This window comes from Saimiri boliviensis, chromosome 2 (assembly GCF_048565385.1).
Source record: "Saimiri boliviensis isolate mSaiBol1 chromosome 2, mSaiBol1.pri, whole genome shotgun sequence".
Classification (NCBI taxonomy): domain Eukaryota; kingdom Metazoa; phylum Chordata; class Mammalia; order Primates; family Cebidae; genus Saimiri; species Saimiri boliviensis.
The window spans coordinates 187039643-187060511 of NC_133450.1; positions in this window are offsets into that span (position 1 = coordinate 187039643).

A 20869-nucleotide genomic window follows, 5' to 3' on the forward strand; every position below is an offset into this window, starting at 1 on the left:
TGACATGATTGTATGTCTAGAAGATCCCATCATTTCAACCCAAAATCTCCTGAAACTGATAAGCAACTTCAGCAAAGTCTCAGCATACAAAATCAATGTGCAAAAATCACAAGCATTCCTATACACCAATAACAGACTTAAAGAAAGCCAAATCAAGAACGAACTGCCATTCACAATTGCCACAAAGAGAATAAAATACCTAGGAATACAACTAACAAGGAACGTAAAGGACCTCTTCAAGGAGAACTACAAGCCACTGCTCAACGAAATAAGAGAGTACACAGAGAGATGGAGAAACATTCCATGATCATGGTTAGGAAGAATCAATGTCATGAAAATGGCCATACTGCCCAAAGTAATTTACAGATTCAACACTATCCCCATCAAGCTACCAATGACCTTCTTCATAGAACTGGAAAAAAACACCTTAAACTTCATATGGAACAAAAGAGAGCCTGCATAGCCAAGTCAATTCTAAGCAAAAAGAACAAAGAAGTAGGCATCACACTACTGGACTTCAAACCATACTACAAGGCTACAGTAATCAAAACAGCATGGTACTGGTACCAAAACAGAGATATAGACCAATGGAACAGAACAGAGGCCTCAGAGGCAACACAACATGTCTACAACCATCTGATCTTTGACAAACCTGACAAAAACAAACAATGGGAAAGGATTCTCTGTTTAATAAATGGTGTTGGGAAAACTGGCTAGCCATGTGCAGAAAGCAGAAACTGGACCCCTTCCTGACACCTTACACTAAAATTAACTCCAGATGGATTAAAGACTTAAACATAAGTCCTAACACCATAAAAACCCTAGAAGAAAATCTAGGCAAAACCATCCAGGACATAGGCGTAGGCAAGGACTTCATGACCAAAACACCAAAAGCATTGGCAACAAAAGCCAAAATAGACAAATGGGACCTAATCAAACTCCACAGCTTCTGCATGGCAAAAGAAACAGTCATTAGAGTGAATCGGAAACCAACAGAATGGGAAAACATTTTTGCAGTTTACCCATCTGACAAAGGGCTAATATCCAGAATTTACAAAGAACTAAAATAGGTTTACAAGAAAAAAACAAACAAGCCCATTCAAAAGTGGGCAAAGGATATGAACAGATACTTTACAAAAGAAGACATACATGAGGCCAACAAACCTGAAAAAATGCTCATCATCACTGGTCATCAGAGCATCAGAGAAATGCAAATCAAAACTACATTGAGATACCATCTCACGCCAGTTAGAATGGCGATCATTAAAAAATCTGGAGACAACAGATGCTGGAGAGGATGTGGAGAAATAGGAACACTTTTACACTGTTGGTGGGAGTGTAAATTAATTCAACCACTATGGAAGACAGTGTGGCGATTCCTCAAGGACCTAGAAATAGAAATTCCATTTGACCCAGCAATCCCATTACAGGTATTGATTGACTTACGACCTATGCAACATACCACCATTCAACTTTACGACCACAATCGCTAGCCAAGACTGCTCCACGTCTGGCAGCACAAACGTTGCCCAGCTGGGCATACGACAGTGCAGACCAGCTTCTGGCAGCACTACCATCTCCACGTGCACCATTTCAACTGTTATCCCAGACTCGGTACAGCAATTTGTGTTTTGTGTCTTGGATATTTTTCATCAAACCCCTCCCAAGATGTCTATCAAGAGGAAATTGTCTTTGTCTACACCTCAGCATGCCAAGAAGGAAAGAAAGGCCATCGATCTCAACATGAAAATGAAGGTAATTAAGCAGTACGAAGGAGGAAAGAAAGTGAATGTGATCGCACGTGATACGAAGTTATCACACTTGACTGTGTCAACGATTTTGAAAGATAAAGAAAGAATTCGTGAAGTTGTGAAAGGTTCTACACCCATGCATTCAACAGTTATTACAAAGCAACGAAGCAGGCCCATCCACGAAATGGAGAAATTGCTATATATTTGAATGGAAGATCAAATTCAAAACTGGACATCATTAAGTCTTTTTACTGTGCGGATGAAGGCAAGAAGTCTATTTCAGACTCTGAAGGAGCGTGCTGGAGAAGATTACAGTCAAGAATTTGTAGCAAGCACTGGCTGGTTCCAGAGATTCAAGAAAAGATTCCAAATGCATGATGTGTTTCGTCTGTATCGTGAAATTTATGAAGAAAAAAAGAAACATACAATTCAGACAAAGCTCACCATATTTATGAAAAAAACCAACTCTGGTAACCCCAACTGCTGCCTCAGATGACGACATCAATGATCCACAGCCAAGCACCAGCAGCCAATAAAATGTTTCGTACATGTTTATATATTTTGATATGTTTTGCAATTGGGAAAATGTTTCCTAAGGTATTTTTTACACCTGTATTTTGTATTTTTGTATGCACCTGTATTTTGTAATTTTGTATGTTTTGCAAATATTAAACCAGTTGTACTGGTAATGCAGTGTTTTACTTAAACCTGATGAATGTAAAAATAAGAAACAAAATGATATAGAGATGATACAAATGGCACAAAATGAACAAAGAAAATTATGATATATAACAATAATGAAAGAAAATTATGAATTATGATAAAATATGACTTAAATATTTTTATAACATCATTTCATAGTACTGTACATATAGCCTACTCAACTTACGACCAAATTGTGTTACGACCAGTCTGTTGGAACCAATCGTTGTTGTAAGTTGAGCACTAGCTGTACTGGGTATATATCCAAAGGATTATAAATTGTTCTACTATAAGGACACGTGCATATGAATATTCATTGCAGCAATGTTTACAATAGCAAAGACCTGGAACCAACCAAAATGCCCATCGATTATAGACTGGACAGGGAAAATGTGGCACATACACACCATGGAATACTATGCAGCCATAAAAAACGATGAGTTCGTGTCCTTTGTAGGGACATGGATGAACCTGGAAACCATCATTCTCAGCGAACTGACACAAGAGCAGAAAATCAAACACCGCATGTTCTCACTCGTAGGTGGGTGTTGAACAATGAGAACACATGGACACTGGGAGTGGAGCACTACACGCTGGGGTCCGTTGGGGGGAAATGGGGAGGGACAGTGGGGGGTGGGGAGTTGGGGAGAGATAGCATGGGGAGAAATACCAGATATAGGTGATGGGGAAGAAGGCAGCAAATCACACTGCCACATGTGTACCTATGCAACAATCTTGCATGTTCTTCAGAAGTATCCCCAAACCTAAAATGCAATAAAATAAAATTAAAAAAAAAAACACCTGACTGTGGGTGATACTGCCACCCTCTTAGAAACCCTAGATATAAAATAAGAAGAATGTAGTGAAGACAATCATCTTATAAACATAAATGAGGAAAGGATGATCTCATGTTAGAGGAAGTGATGCCAGCAAAAACTTAACATTAAAGTAACTCTCAGAGATATGTCATAACATTGAAAGTACAAAGGATAAAATGTTAGAAGATAATCCAAACTTAGAAAAAGTGTGACAATTTACAAAGGCATAGAAAAGATGTTCATACCATATCACAAGTTATACTATGAGAAGGTAAGTGCTATTCTTGATAAGTATGTGGTTGGTTTGTGTGGTAAGTTTTTTTTGAGAAGGTACAAATTGTTTTAATAAATCTTAGTTCAGACTGTGTGGGAGCATTATCTCCACTATTAACACAATACAACTATAAAAGATAATTTTTCAAAGAGAAATACATACTTGCTATGTACACGGACAATAATATTGCAAAAAGTAATGTCCTTGTTTCTTATGCAAATTGTTTGATAAGTTTGAAAATCTTAAAATGTCACTAAATACTTTGCATAAAAAACTTAGAAGCTCCTTTTTTCTCAAACTGATAGGAAGAGATTTAAAAAAAGGAAGAAGAAGCTCTTGAATACTGGATAGAGTATTTTTTAATAAAAAGTGTGAGCAAAAATCATGGGGGATTTTTCCTATAATGAAATGATTGAAGTGTTCATACCTGTAAAATTTTTCCAAGTTGAAAAATAAAAAATAATTTTAAAGTGCACCTTCCAAAATGTAAGTAGGTAAGACCAACCTGTATATCTTAAGATATTAAGAAGTTAGAGACAAAGAGAAATTCTTAGCAGTAGTTATTTTGGTAAGTTTTCTTTTTTTCTTTCTTTCTTTCTTTCTTTCTTTTTTTTTTTTTTTAAAAAAAGCACTTTAAATAGCAATATTTCTAATGTTTTAAATTGCAGTATACTAAATAAATATTCTTTTTAATACTGTTTTCACTTCCCTATTCATTATAACCAACAAAATATATTTTTTACATTTTGATAAAAAATTTTTGAAAAATCAGTAAACAATTGTAGTTTTCCCCACTGATTATTAAGATCACTTTGCATGATTTCAGCATGTACAGTCCTTTTGAATCCCACACTCTTGTGCAAAGTAAGGATCCCTGTGATAGAAATTGAAGCACATTCAGAATCATTTATGTTGATAAGACCTGTAGTTTTCATGTTATGTTCTATGAAATTCTGAGTTCCATCAGAGTATTTCAAAGCTTTCAAACATCTCACAAATGTTTGATTTTAATTTCATTTTTAAAATGTAGCTTATTTTTAAAAATAAACTTTATTCTTTAGTTTTACGTTTACAGAAAAATTTAGCAGACAGTGCTGAAAGTTCCCATTTTAGTCTACATATTTACTATGATTAGTGAACTAACATTAATGTATTTTATTGATACGTAATTGTACATATTAAAGCACCTGTGATATTTTGATACATGCATTCAATGCGTAATGACCAAATTAGGTTAATTAGAATGTCTATCACTTAAAACACTTATCATTTCTTTGTATTGGGAACATTTAAAATCTTCTAGATATTTTGAAATATACAAAAAAATTATTATTAACTATTGTCACCCTACTGTGCTATCGAACACTAGAACTTGCTTCTTATTTTATTTTATTTATTATTTTTTTTAGAACTTAACTTCTTCTATCTAACTATATGTTTGTACCCATTAGCAAACCTCCGTGCATCTCCCCACCTACTCGTTCCAGCCTCTGATAACCATCATTCTACATACTACCTTCATGAGATCAACTTTTTAAAAAAATTCATCACCTCAAGCATGTATCATTTCTATGTGTTCTAAACATTCCAATTATCTCTTTATTTTTTAATGTACAATAAATCAGTATTTACTTTAGTCACCCTGTTGTGTTATCAGATACTCAGTCTTATTCATTCTAATTATTCTTGCACCCAATAACTTCACACACACACACACACACACACACACACACACACACACACACACTGCCCAACTACTGGTAACCATCATTCTACTCTCTCTCTCTGTGAGTTCAATTGTTTTAATTTCTAGCTCTCACAAATGAGAACATACAAAGTTTGTCTTTATGTACTTGGCTTATTTCACTTAACATAATGTCCTCCAGTCCATCCACATTGTTGCAGCTGACAGGATCTTGTTCTTTTTATGGGTAGGTAGTACTCCATTGTGTATATGTACCGTATTTTCTTTATCCATTCATCTGTTGGTGGACACTTAGTTTGCTTCCAAACCTTGGCTATTGTGAATACTGCTGCAATAAACATGGGAGTGCAGATCTCTGTTCCATATACAGATTTTCATTCTTTTGGGCATATACCTAGCAATGGGATGGCTGAATCATATGATAGCTCTATTTTTAGTTTTCTGAGTAACCTCCATACTGTTCTGCATAGTGGCTGTACTAATTTACATTCTCACCAACAGTGTAGGAGGGTTTCTTTTTCTGCACATACTCGCCAGCATTCATTATTGCCTGTCTTTTAGAGAAAAGCAATTTGAATGAGATGGTATCTCACTGTAGTTTCAATTTGCATTTATCTGATGATCAGTGATGCTGAGCATCTTTTCATATACCTGTTTGCCATTTATATGTCTTCTTTTGAGAAATGTCTATTCAGATCTTTTGCCCATTTAAAAAAATTTAACTTTTAAGTTCAGGAGTACATGAGAAGGTTTGTTATATAGGTAAACTTGTATCATGGGGGATTTTCGCATGGATTATTTCATTACCCTGGTATTAAGCCTAGTACCCCTTGTTATTTTTCCTGATCCTCTCCCTCCTCCCACCCTCCACCCTCAAATAGGCCCCAGTATGTTTTGTTCCCCTGTATGTATCCATGTGTTCTCATCATTTAGCTCCCACTTATAAGCAAGAACATGCGGTATTTGGTTCTCTAATTCTGTGTTAGTTTGCTAAGGATAATGGCCTCCAGCTCTATCCATGTCCCTGCAAAGGAGATCTTATTGTATTTTGTGGCTGCATAGTATTCTGTGGTGTATATTTACCACATTTTCTTTATTCAGTATGTCATTGATGGGCATTTAGGTTGATTCCATGTCTTTGCTATTGCAAATAGTACGGCAATGAACATACACATTTGTGTGTCTTTGTAATAGAATGATTTCTATTCCTTTGGGTATATACCCAGTAATGGGATTGCTGGGTCAAATGTTATTTCTGTCTTTAGGTCTTTGAGGAATCGTCACACTGTCTTCCATAATGGTTGAACTAATTTACACTTCCACCAACAGTGTATAAATATTCCTTTTTCTTCATAACCTCTCCAACATCCATTATTTTTTTACATTTTATTATTAGTCATTCTGACTCCTGTGAAATAGTATCTCGTTATGGTTTTGATTTGCATTTCTCTAATTATCAGTGATATTGAGCTTTTTTTTATATGCTTGTTGGCCACATGAATGTCTTTTATTGAAAAGTGTCTAGTTTTTTAGATGCATCATTATGTTGTTTATTGAAGTTTTTTTACTTTTTGGATGTAGGCACTTACTGCTATACATTTTTCTCTTAGCACTGCTTTTACTGTATCCCACAGATTTTGGTATGTTGTGTTTCCATGGTTTGTTTCAAGAAAAATTTTGATTTCTTTCTTAATCTCTCCCTTGACCCACTGGTCATATAAGAGTATATTGTTTAATTTCCATGTGCTTGTATAGTTTTTAAAATTCCTCTTGTTGTTGATTTCTAGTTTTATTCCATTTTGGTCATAGAAGATACTTGATGTTATTTCAGTTTTTCTGAAAATTTTAAGACTTGTTTTGTGGCCTAATATATGGGCTACCCTTGAGAATGTTCCATGTGCTGAGGAGAAGAATGTGTATTCTGCAGCCATTGGGGTGTTGAAGTCTTCAGCAATTATTGTATTAGGGTCTATCTCTCTCTTTAGCTCTAATAATATTTGCTTCATATATCTGGGTGCTCCAGTGTTGGGTGCATATACATTTATACTTATTACATACTCTTGTTGAATTGACCCCCTTTTCAACATATAATGACCTTCTGTGTCTCTTTTTATGGTTTTTGTCTTGAAATGTATTTTATCTGATATTAATATAGCTATTCCTGCTGTTTTTTGGTTTCCAGTTGCATGGATTGTCTTTTTCCATTCTTTATTTTCAATCTATTTGTGTCTTTATAGTTGAAGTGTGTTTCTTGTAAGCAGCAGAGAGTTGGGCTTGGTTTTTTATCCATTTAGCCACTCCATATCTTTTGATTGGAGAGTTTAGTCCATTTACATTCAATGCTGTTATTGATAAGTAAGGACTTATTCTTGCCATTTTGTTATTTGTTTTCTGGTTGTTTTATGTATCATTTTTTCCTTACCACCTCTCTTATTGTTTAATTTTGCAGTTGAGTGAGTTTCTGGAATGCTAAGCTTTGATTCCTTTCTCTTTCTTCTTTGTATACTGGCTCTATCTGTGAGTTTTATAGTTTCACATGTTTTCATGATGATGGTAATCATCTTTTCAATTCCAGATGTAGGACTCCCTTGGGCATGTCTTGCAAGACCTAGTGGTAATGAATTCCTTTCATTTTTGCTTGTCTATGAAACATTTTATTTCTCCCTCATTTCTAAATAACAGCTTCACTGGGTATAATATTCTTGACTTGCAGGATTTTTTTATTTCAGTATTTTGAATATATCATCCCATTCTCTCCTGGCTTGTCAGATTTCTGTGGAGAAATCCACTGTCAGTGGGGCCCCTTACATGTGACTTGACATTTTTCTCTTGCTTTTTTTAGAAGTCTTTGTCTTTTTACAATTTGACTATAATGTTCCTCAGAGAGGACCTGTTTGGGTTGAATCTACTTGCAATTCTTTGAGCTTCCTGGACTTAAATGTCCATTTCTCCCTCATATTTCCCCTTCTCTTCTACTTCAAGAACATCCATAATACAAATACTTGTTTGCTTTATGATGTGCCAAAAATTCAGTTGGCTTTCTTCTGCTTGGTCTAGACTATTATTGAGTTTGTCAATTGTATTTTTAATTTCATTCTTTGACTTGCTTTTACCTCTAGGGTTTCTATTTGGTTTTTTATGATATCTATCTCTTTGTTGAAGTTCTTGTTCAAAGTATAAATTATTTTCCTGATTTCATTACATTGTCTATCTGTATTTTTCTTGTATCTCAATGCATTTCCTTAAGGTTGTTATTTTGAATTCTTTTTCTAGAATTTCATGCATTTCCTAAAGATTGGGGCCTGTTACTAAAGAATTATCTTTTTTCTTTAGAGGTGCTGTGTTTTCCTGCTTTGTCATGGTGGTGTTTTTTCTATGTCGATCTATATGCCTTTGGTGGAAAAGTCACCTCTTCCAATTTTATGGAGTAGCTTTCACAGGAAAAGACTTATTTATATGAATGGAACCTGGGGTGTTGGTTTAGTGAGGTTGGTTTTGGTTTTAGGAAGATATGGTAGTGTAATGTAACCTCTATGTAATGCCTTCAGCTGTAATTAACACTAGTGGCATTTGGCCATTTCTCAGTGACCTAGTCTAAAAGAATTTGTGGTGATGGTGGTGCAGCTTTGCCAGGGGTGGGCTCACTGGCCTGTTTATCAGGTCAGAGGCATGTTTGTGCACATGATGCATTAGCCAACTTGGGGTCTGGCTCACTGGGGTTGGGACCACTGAGGTTGGGGTCATGGGGCTATTACCCTGTTCAGGAGCATGAGTTGTTTGGCCAGCCTGGGGACATGCCTGCCAGGGGTGGCTCACAAAGCTGTTTCTTGAAGGCCCAGAACATGGGTGTAAGGCTGCTTAGCTGACCTGGAGGAATGCCCACCAGGAAGGCCAGCAGGGCTGTCTCTTACGCCTGGTATGTGGACGCATAGCTGCTTGGCTGGCCTAGGAATTTATCTGATGGGGTGACCCATGGGACATTTTTTCAGGCCCAGGACACAGCTTCATAACTACTTGGCTGGCCTAGGGGGTGTTTCTGCAGTGGGTAGCCCATAGGGCTGTTTTTTAGGTCTGAGATATAAGCACAGGGCTGTTTGGTTGGCCTGCAGGTATGCTCAGCAGAGGTGGCCTATGGGGCTGTTTTGGAGGCCTGAGACATGGGTGTGTACCTGCTTTGTTGGCCTAGGGGACAGGTCTTCTGGGGACAGGCACAGAGTTGTTTCTTAGGCTCATGACATGGCTTCATGGCTGCTCAGTTGACCTGGGGATACTTCTACTGGAGATGGTCCACAGGGCTGTTTCTTAGGCCTGGTATATAGGCACATGGCTTCTTAGCCAGCTCAGGGCATGTTCATCAGTGGTGGCCCACAGAACTGTTTCTGAAGTCCTTGATGTGGGCTCTTGGCTGCTTGGCTGGCTTGGGGTTGTGCCTACCAGTGGCAGCCTGCAGGAGCAGTTCCCAGGTCCTTATGGGAAACGCAGGGTCATTAGGCAGGTCAGGGGCATGTCTGCAGAGGCAGGGGTGCTGTGGGGTTGTTTCTCAGGTCTTGAGCATGGGAGTATAGCCACTCCACTGGCCAGGGGGCATATCAGCTACTAGGAGGCTCAGGGGCATCTCTCTCTTGCGGAGGGCAAACAGCAGTTTGGCCAGCTCAAGGGCAGGTTGGCCCTGGGCAGGACTGGCAGACTGTTCTTCTGGCTGTAAGTGCAGTAATTAGGGGTTTGTCTTCTTGCTGTGCAGGACCAGAGTCACAGCTGATCCTAGGCCCAAGCTCTGTGTGGCTGACATATGGCATTCAGCCACTTGTGTGGTGTGGGCTTGGCATAATGAGGATGGAGCGCCCCAGTTGTGGAGATACACAGTAGCTACTGGCCCCAGTACAGGGTATGCTTCACAGGTTGCTGTTTTCTCAAGATGGCATTATATTATGCTGCAGCAGCTTGGCCCACAGGGAGTGGGATGGGGGAATGGGGAGTGCACAACTTGCTCTCCTAATCTGGAGCAATGTAACTGCGTGAATTCCCAGCAGCTCTTCAAACTGGGCTCAGGGCTCTGGAGGACTGTAGGATTTTTATGTAATAAGGACTGTAGGTTTTTTCAGTGGCAGTGGGGGCTGGTGGGGATCTTGTGCTTGCTTACCTTTTCCCTGTAATAAGAAGTCCTCCTGACTCTGGGCACATCCAATCCAGGTGGGGGAGGCAGGGCTGCAGAGGCCCAGGGCCTCCATGCTTCCCTCCCAGATCTCCACTCCCCCATCACACTCCACCACTCTCCCTTCCATGCTCCAGTCAAACCTGAGTCTGTTTATTCATTTTGCTGGGCCTTTCTTGTGGGATAGATGAATACCAGGTGTCTCTAGCCAGCCATCTTCCGACGTGACTTACTATTGAAGGATTTTTTTTTTTTTTTTTTTTTTTTTTTGAGACGGAGTTTCGCTCTTGTTACCCAGGCTGGAGTGCAATGGCGCGATCTCGGCTCACCGCAACCTCCGCCTCCTGGGTTCAGGCAATTCTCCTGCCTCAGCCTCCTGAGTAGCTGGGATTACAGGCACCAGCCACCATGCCCAGCTGATTTTATATATATATATATACATATAGATATACATATATATACATATAGATATACATATATACATATATATACATATATACATATATACATATAGATATACATATATACATATATATATACACATATAGATATACATATATATACACATATATATATATATATATATTTTTTAGTAGAGACGGGGTTTCACCATGTTGACCAGGATGGTCTCGATCTCTTGACCTCGTGATCCACCCGCCTTGGCCTCCCAAAGTGCTGGGATTACAGGCTTGAGCCACCGCGCCCGGCCAACTATTGAAGGACTTTAAGCAGAAGTGTGACCTCATGAAAGTTATGTTTTAAAACATTAATAAGTTGGGGGCTAGGGAGAGGTGAGGACGGTAAACGGATACAGAAAAATTGCTAGAAAGAATTAATGAGATCTGCTTTTTGGACACGCCTGGCCAACATGGTGAAACCATGTCTCTACTAAAAATACAAAAATTAGCCAGGCATGGTGGAGAGTACCTGTAAACCCGCTTGCACCCAGGAGGTGAAGGTTGCAGTGAGTGAGATCTCACCACTGCACTCCAGCTTGGGCGAGAAACATGAGACTCCATCTCAAAAAAAAAAAAAATCTACTTTTTGACGGCACAACAAAGGGTGACTATAGCCAATAATCATTGTACATTTAAAAATAACTAAAAGAGTATAATTGGATTGTTTGTAATACAAAGGATAAATGCTTAAAAGATGGATACCCTATTCTCCATTATGTGATTATTAAAACATCTCATGTACCCCATAAATATATACACCTATTAATGCCAACAAATATTAATTTTTTTTAAAAAACCCACTAATGAGTCAACAAATTTTATGCTTCTGCTTTGTGGCCAAAAAAAAAAAAAAAACTCTCCTGACCTAAACCTTTCCTATCAGGCCAGTCATTTTTTTCCTTCTTCCTCCATCTTTTCATGTGTGATAGTTTCTTTTGGGTAAGCATTAGTTGAAAGTTCAGCCCTCATAGAGGTGTTCTTCCCCTCTCCCTTCTCTTACAGGAGCACAGTGTCTGCCATAAGGGAAAGTTTACTACTCTTCCCTGGGTACACCTGGTAAATGTATTGCCATTTTCTGCTGGACTCCAATTGAGCTATCTCATCCATCTTATCTCTAATCCATGCCTATCCATCAACTTCTGTCCTAGAATCCACCTGGGATGGACAAACACTATCACCAGAACTCTGGAAGCTCAAAACTCCATTACTGCTCTCATCTCAGTAGCCCAGGAGTCCCTTGGTCTTGCAGTCCTCTGGGTATCCTGGGGCTACACAGGCGCTTTTGAATCGCTTCTAGATATAGACCACTGGAAACCCAGCTTGATTTCAGCAGTGCTCCCTAGACACTTGCCTTCACAGATGCTGTGCTATCACCCACTCTTCCCTCCCCCACTTCCATGTCAAACATAGAACTTCTCTGAGGCTTGTACCTTGCCACAAAGATCAAAGGATCTCAGGTCACCCTTCTTTGTATCTGAATATTTCTATTGCATCATCCCGCCTCCATACTCCCACTCGCAGTGAAAAGTGCTTCTTTTTATTTCACCTCCTCGGGAGGGAGCTTCCCCTTTATCATATGCTTCTTTTTTTAGGTGAGGACCATTTCGGTGGAATGGCGACAGGGGAATATAATTGAATGTTTAAAATATGATTTGATTTAGGGTGTCTGTGAAAAAAATCCACATCAATCTACTGTCAAAATATTATCTCCATTTAAATTATTTGCTTATGGTCTGTCTCCACCAGAAGAACAAACTCTACAAGGGTGGGACTCCGTTGTCTGTTTTCTTTACTGCTATGTCTCCAGCACCTAGCACAGGGTCTATTACTCAATAAATATTTGTGGGAGAAAAAATGAAGCAATGAGATGAGGAAACCAATGAATGATGAGTGATTTATTCTATTAGTACTGGGATCTGTTGGAGAATTTTGAGAAGAGGATTAAAGCAATCAGATTTGCAGGTAATCAAATGTCTTTAAGCTGTGACAGTCACCATAAGCAGCAATCTGTATTGTGGCCCCCACAGCTTCCCAAGTAACAGCTATTGGCTCTCAAGCATACATACTATAGTGGGAGAATTTACTGCTGCAAATATTTAAAGTCGTGAACAGCCTCCTGAGAAGAGCTGAAGAGAGATTACAAACTTAAGACTACCTCCCCTGACTCTTCATCCTTTTTCCCCCGCTCTTTCTCCCTAGCACTGCAGCCCTTTAGTCAGTGGAAGAAGCTATACAATGTAACCCTCTCAGAGAATTTCAGCTGAGATCTGGATACCCAGCCCACTCTGCTATTATATTTGCATTTCATGCTTAATTTGTCTATAACATTACAACTTTTATACTCCTACATTTCTGCTGTTATAATCATAAAGAATACTATTTTGAGACTTCTATTTTGCAAGTGAAATTAGCATTTCAACGTAAAATAGAGAAGAAAAATCGTTGATCATCTGCCTAAAATGTCTGGGGCTTCATCCATGGCTGAAGTTTAATTTCTCAGTGTCTGGGAAAAGCCACTGGTTTGTGCAGGCTTCTCAGTGTACGTAAGTGCTGCCAAGACTCATGCCTCTGGTCTCTTGTGTCAGAGGATAACCTGGTTGACTCTTCCTTTGGTAATAGAGAAGGAACCTGAGATCAGATCTGCCATTTGGGTGTGTCTGAAATGATTTATCTTCTGAAATGGTTTGCCATCTCTTGTTCCTTACCCTTATGGGATTTCTGACACAAGGGCAGAGTGCAGAAGCCTCTTCACTGAAGAAAGCACTCAAAATCCTGTGGGCCTAGTGTGCTAAATAAAGAGAGTGCAGGGCTTTGTGGCCAGTGCTCACCTCCAGAGCAGAATCAAGGGATATGTCAGGAAAGGGGCTGGAAGGAAGAAAGGAGCCCCAAATGCATTTTCACAAAGATCAGAGACATTTACTCCTGGTATTTATGAAGATTTCTAGTAATGGTATGACAATTCTTATCTTATAGAATCTTGCCATTAGGGAATTGATGTTTTAGCAGAACAAAGAAGCTAACGAACTTCTCAGATAGGGTCAGGGATGTGGAGAGGAACTAGCCCAGATTACCTTTTCAACATCTTTCAATATTATAACTCCAATTCTAATGTTAAAAACCTAAAAAATGTTCATAAACTTGTGTCAGTGTCTGAAGGGTGAGGAATAAATAGGGAAACTGCATCCCAGTTTGAAACATATGTAGGCGATATGGTTTGGATTTGTGTCCCCACCCAAATCTCATGTCAAAGTATAATCCCCAATGTTGGAAGTGGGGCCTGGTGGGGGGTGATTGGATCATGGGGCAGAGTTCTCATGAGTAGGTTAGCAACATCCCTTCGGTGCTGTTCTCCTGATGGTGAGTGAGTTATCGTGAGATCTGGTTGTTTAAAAGTGTGTGGCACCATAAGAATGGTATAACGAACTTGGGGACTCAGGGGAAAGTGGGAGGCAGTTGAGGAAAAGAAGACTACATATTAGGTACAATGTAGACTGCTCAGGTAATAGGTACACCAGAATTTCAGAAATCATCTCTAAAGAACTCATCCATGTAACCAGAAACCACCTGTACCCCAAACGCATTTGAAATACAATAAAAATAAATAAGTAATTTAAAAGTGTGTGGCCCCTCTCCCTTCTTTCTTGGTCCTGCTGCACATGCACCTGCTCCTGCTTCGCCTTTTGCCATGAGTAAAAGCTCCCTGAGGCTCACCGGAAACAGAAGCCACCATGCTTCCTGTACAGCCTGCAGAACTGTGAGCCAATTAAACCTCTTTTCTTTATAAACTACCCAGCCTCTGGTATTTCTTTATGGCAATGTGAGAATGGACTGGCACACGAGGCAAAAAGTCAGCCAGGGAAGATACCGGTGGAAGCTGGAAAAGAGGGCAAGAGGCTAAATCCTGAGCCTATAGAATATAAAATTAACTTGTTTCAGGGTTGTCTTGAAGGGACTTGGGCTTCCATCTCACCTCATACGCCTAAAAGAAAGAAAAGTGTAAGTCCTTGTGGTGTGGGGTAAGGGGTGACTATTTTCCCATGAAATCACAGGAGGGTGAGAAGACAACAGTGAGAACCTGGGGCTCCTCTCTATCTACAAAAACTTCTCTCTGGTCTTCAGGTACCTGGCATCTCCTAGGGGCTTAATCCTACTTCCATCTGTCATCTGTACCTGTTTTTTTTTCAACATAGCCAATATTCCCCTCCTTTATCACATCTCTTCAAAGCAGACCCTGGGCTAAGGGAGTTCAGAATGCTGTTTGCAACCCCAAGCCATGCCCAAATGTCAGGAAACTGAGCCCATTTTTCCTATGCAGAAGCAGCAAGAGCTCCAGGGATGTGGCAAGAGGTTCAAGCATGGAAAAGGGGGTTGGACTTTGATGTCTTCTAGCTCAGAGGTTCTGCAGAAGGCAAATGGGTAGACTCCAAGTAACTGTCTTTCTCTAGGATCCTACTGAATAGGATACCAGGGGAAAGGGTATCATAATTACCTTTTAGTTACTTTTACCTATGATCTCAGTAGCCTAATCTAACCACTGTTGAATTTCCCATGGGCTAGGTACCTGGCACAAAATAGATCCTCAGCAAATATGTACAAAATATATTTTTGTATATATACTAAAATACAAACTATATACAAAATGTGCCAAGGCAATTTCAAATGAGTAAAATTAGTAATAAAATTATGGATAATTTTTCTGTTTTTCCAAATTTCAGTATAGTATTATACTTGTATAATAGTCTTTTCCTTAAATATTTTATAATTAATATGTATATTTTTAAATAAAAATAAATAAGTATGTACATAATTTTATATAAAATTAATAGTTTATAAATATATTTTACCTATCACTATAACAAAACACTATTTTATATAAAAATTCAGAAAAAAATGTCTCCACATATCTTCTAAATATACTGCCATCACTGTTTCTCTCCTCTCTATCACAACCTAACTCCTGCTAGAATGTAAGCCCCTCCCCCTCCACCATAATAACATGAGTTCCCTCCCCACAATATAAACTTCATGAGAGCAGGAACTCAATATTTTTTTTTTAAGAGATAGCATCTTGCTGTGTTGCCCATGCTAGTCTCAAACACCTGGGCTCAAGAGGTCCTCCTACCTCAGCCTCCTGAGTATATGGTGCTACATGCATGCCACCATGCCCTGCTATGAAACTCCTTTGTTCGCCACTATTTCCAAGAGCAATACCTGATAAGTGGTAGTCACTCAATAAATATTGCTGAACAAGTGAATAAACATCCGTGTGCATCTTTATTCAAAGTCAGAAACACTAAAGCAATCAAGTAGAGACAATGAGAATAAATATATTACACAGATATTCTGTGATAATTTTATGATATTAATAATGGCTAATATTTATTGAGCATTTATTAAGTATATTTTTATACTTAATAAATATTACAACCTTTACAAGCTGGGCATTATGCTGAGCAGTGGACATGTAAAATTTCTATGATATAGACTTACTCTATTATTAATTTTATTTCTTTTTTTTTTTTTTGAGATGGAGTTTCGCTCTTGTTACCCAGGCTGGAGTGCAATGGCACGATCTCGGCTCACCGAAACCTCCGCCTCCTGGGTTCAGGCAATTCTCCTGCCTCAGCCTCCTGAGTAGCTGGGATTACAGGCACGTGCCACCATGACCAGCTAATTTTTTGTATTTTTAGTAGAGACGGAGTTTCACCATGTTGGCCAGGATGGTCTCGATCTCTTGACCTCGTGATCCACTCGCCTTGGCCTCCCAGAGTGCTGGGATTACAGGCGTGAGTCACCGCGCCCGGCAGGTTATTAATTTTATTTCTAAAAAAAACCTGGAGACTGAAGTTAGAGAGTTTTTTAATTTTTTTTTTTTTTTTTTTGAGTTTCGCTCTGTCACCCAGGCTGGCGTGCGGTGGTGTGATCCTGACTCACTGCAACCTCTGTTTCCCAGATTCAATAGGTTCTCCTGTCTCAGCTTTCCCAGTAGCTGGGATCACAGGCAGGTGCCAACACACACGGCTAATTTTTGTATTTTTAGTAGAGATGGTGTTTCACTATGTTAGCCATGCTGGTCTCGAAATCCTGACCTCAAGTGATCCGCCCACCTTGGCTTGACATTATTATTGTTATTGGGTCCTTACAGATGATATATTTTTAATTTAGCAAAGCACTGAACCATTTTCATGAGTTATTCTTCATAGTAAAATTATAAAGTAAGACAATGTCCAAGTTCTTATTACATAGATTCTCAAAATCACATTGGGAATAAGAGAGGTGCAATGAGGATTTTGATTCCACAATTCTAGTGTGTGGCCACAGCCACTCAGATTCTTTCCAGAAGGCAGAAACAAACATGCAGTAATGTTGCCCATGTCACAAGGCTATGGTGAGGGAGAATTAATAAGTGATTACAAAATTCTTCGTAAATACAGTGTACCGTACAAATGCAAAACATCTACAACAACAATAATTAGTTCTAATCACTATCTCTATTCTGTGTGCAGCTGTCTCTCAAAATTCATGTTGGGAGTTTAATCACCCTGCCGCAATAAATAAAGTAACCTCCCTCTTCCTCTGACCCTGCTGAGAGCTGTCCATTGTTCCTGCCAGCTGCTGAACATGGCTCCTGCGCACCCTCAGCCCACCCCTCCTACTCTCAGCAAAGTCTGAATTCTGACATTAATTGGAAAAAAAAAAAACAAAAACAAAACAGGACCTCCTGAGCCTTGAGCCTTTCAAAATCCCTGACTCTCAAACAAAATTGGGCACAAGGGCTAGAGAAGTATACAGACTTTCAAAATAGGTTTCTTACCTTCCCTTACACAGGAAAGGAACTTTTCCTTCCATAGAGCCCTAGTAATGCTCAGGTAACTATAGTGAAATACCAGGTTGACAAATTATCATTTATTTAGCAATGTAAGGTACATAATAGGTGCTGAATAATGTAGCGGTCATGACAATGATCAATTTAACGTCCATTTATACCCTGTCTACAACTTCTAGAGTAGTTGCAACAGAAATCACATGGCCCACAAAACCAAATATATTTACTCTCTGGCCTTACAGAAGCAATTTACTCTCTGACCCTTTATAGCAGTAGTTTGCAGACCCCTGAAAGAATGTGAATAGATATAAGAGGAGGAAAAGACCGAGCCCTGAGTCAACATTAAGAGATGAGAAATATAAGAAAAAGCAGGTCATGACACAGGCAGAAAACCAAAGGAATATGGTATCCCCAAACCAAGTGAAGATGGATTGCTAAGGTGAGTGGGAGTGATCAACTATGTTAATGTTACCTGGAGGACATGTTAGAAGTGGATTGAGAACTGAATGCTGGATATCATAACTTGAAGGCCGTTGGGCACATTTACAAGACCATTCTCAGTGGAATGGTAAGAATGAAAGTCTAATTGATGTGGTGGATTCAGGAGAGAATAAAGCTGGTCACGGTGGCTCATGCCTGCAATCCCAGCACCCCAGCACTTTGGGAGGCTGAGGCGGGCAGATCACCTTAGGTCAGGAGTTCCAGACCAGCCTGGCCAACATGTTGAAACCTCGTCTCAACTAAAAATACAAATATTAGCGGGGGGTGGTGGCATGTGCCTGTAGTCCCAGCTACTTGGAAAGCTGAGGCAGGAGAATTGCTTGAACCTGGGAGGCAGAGGTTACAGTGAGCCGAGATTGTACCACTGCATTCCAGCCTAGGGGGATAGCGTGAGACTTCATCTGAAAAAAAAAGAATGGGAAGAGAGGTAGTGGTGGAGATAGCTACACGGGAAAGAGTTTCACTGAAAGGATAACAGAGAAAAGAGTCATAAACTGAAAAGGCTTGTGGAATAAAGGGAGTGCACGTGGGGTGTGTGTGTGTGTGTGTGTGTGTGTGTGAACAGTATCTTATAACATATTTGTGTGCTGATGAGAATGCGACAATTATCCAGTACAGATAAGAATGATGATGAAGATGAAGACATTAAATGAAGACAAACAGGAGGAAAAAGAGAAGAGGTCGAATTAGGATACAGATACACTGTGGAAGCTGCAGCCCTACCGGTAAAGGATAGAGTTTCAGCAGTGGGGTGAATGATTCCTGTGTCAAGAATCTAGAATGAATAAGAGTCCTCAAACAAAGAAAGGAAAATCACAACAAAAAGGCAGAAAGCTGTCTGGCCTCGCTTGATATAAAAGATAATGGTTCTCACCTAATGGAGGTCAACCAAGGGCCAAGAAGGGAAGAGCCTGGCTAGGCCTATGCAGGGATGGAAAGGATCGTGAAGATTCTGAAAATAAAGCTCTGACTTCCAAGTCATGTTGCCTAAAATAGATTCATGGTTCTCTCTAGATGAGTTTCCCTTTTGCTATCCTTTACTAAGGATCAATCAGATATTCCATATTTTTATAAAGAATCTAGCAAAGGTTGAAGGAACAGTGAGAATCAGAAGGTTGAAGGAACAGTGTTTCCTTGAGGCCAATGCGGTGAGGGAAACTGATCAGGAAAAGATGGATGAATTCCACAGGCACAGTGCCCGAGCCACAAGAGTACAGACAACCCTTGATTTTCATTCCAGTGTGTTAATCTTAGAAATTTTGTGTTTTGTTTAATGAGGAAGAGGAAACCTTACAAAACCATAGAGGATTTTGCTTGAAGAAGGCACATGCTCTATTAAGATTATAAGCATAATGACATATGGTTTCTCTTATAAAACTTTGAACTTTCAAGGTTTAACTCTTCTGGGAGACTTGCCAGGCAGTGTGGGGAAGTTCAGCAAAGCAGCCCCAACTCCTTTCCCTGAGTTTCTCCTTCACCTCTTACCTCAAGAACTGAGGCCTACCCCAGGAATATAAAGTTATTTCTTTCACATTATGTTACAAATGTAGTCAAAAACTCCTCTTGCCTTTTCAGGGCAGAGACAGACTAGAATATTCAAAAGCCTTTCCAGGGGGGTAAGGGAAAGTGAAGCACACAGAAACTGCAGAGGCAGGAAGACAGGAAATTAAGATCTAGGCACATGGTTATATAGCTAGGATTGTCTAGATTTAAATAATAACCCTGATATTTGCTGGCTATACAGCCTTGTGCAAGTTACTCAACTTCTCTGAAGCACAGTTTCCTCATCTATAAAATGAGTTTAAAAGCCATGAGCCTGGTTTACTTTTCAAAATAAAATAATGGGTAAATTTATACCTACCTGTGTTAGTTTAGGTCCTCCAAGAAGTATATGCAAACGTCAGCATAGACTTGCAGGAAATTGGGGGAAATGCCTGCAAAAGGTAATGGAGAGGAAGCTGAGAGAGCTGTCAGAGAGAGATGCACACCTGATCCCTGAGAAGGAGAGAGGGAAAGAAGCAAGGTTGCATAAGTCAAGCCTTAGACTAGAATCCTCAAGCCAGAGTTGTCTGTCAGAGGAGTCCTATATTTCATAAGAATGGACCTGCCATAATATCCCTGCCATATCCATCACTGGCTGAGAGCAGACCATGGGAAGCATGGCCTCAGAGCAAATGCAGTGATGTGTTTAGAACACAGCATCTGGGGACACCAGTCAAATGTATTCCCTGCAGTAGGAGGTTGGAGAGGTACATTCTCATGGTCCTTCACATCTACTTCTACTCAGGGGACTGAGGAGCTGCTCCTCTATGGTTCTCACACACCCTTCTTCCTAAAAGTAAACTTAGAAGGGCCAGGTTAGTGGAACATCACTGACGTTGATATCAGGCCTGCAACTGGTACTTATACTCTCCCTTCTCCATTCTATATTCCCCTCACTGTTGAGGTGGGGTGTGACAGAGGGAGCACCATCATCTTGGACAAACACTGCCACTTTTAAGTTTCAGCTCCCTTTCTAGCCTCATACATTTCAAGGAAATCACTTCTCTTCTAACTGCAAACAGCCAGAAAGAGCAGACAGTAAAACACAGATAAGACAGCTCAGGCACAGAGGGAAGTGGGGGGAAAGTCTCCTGTGTAATTGCCAAACTTCACCCTCACACAATGGGCCCCAGTGAAACA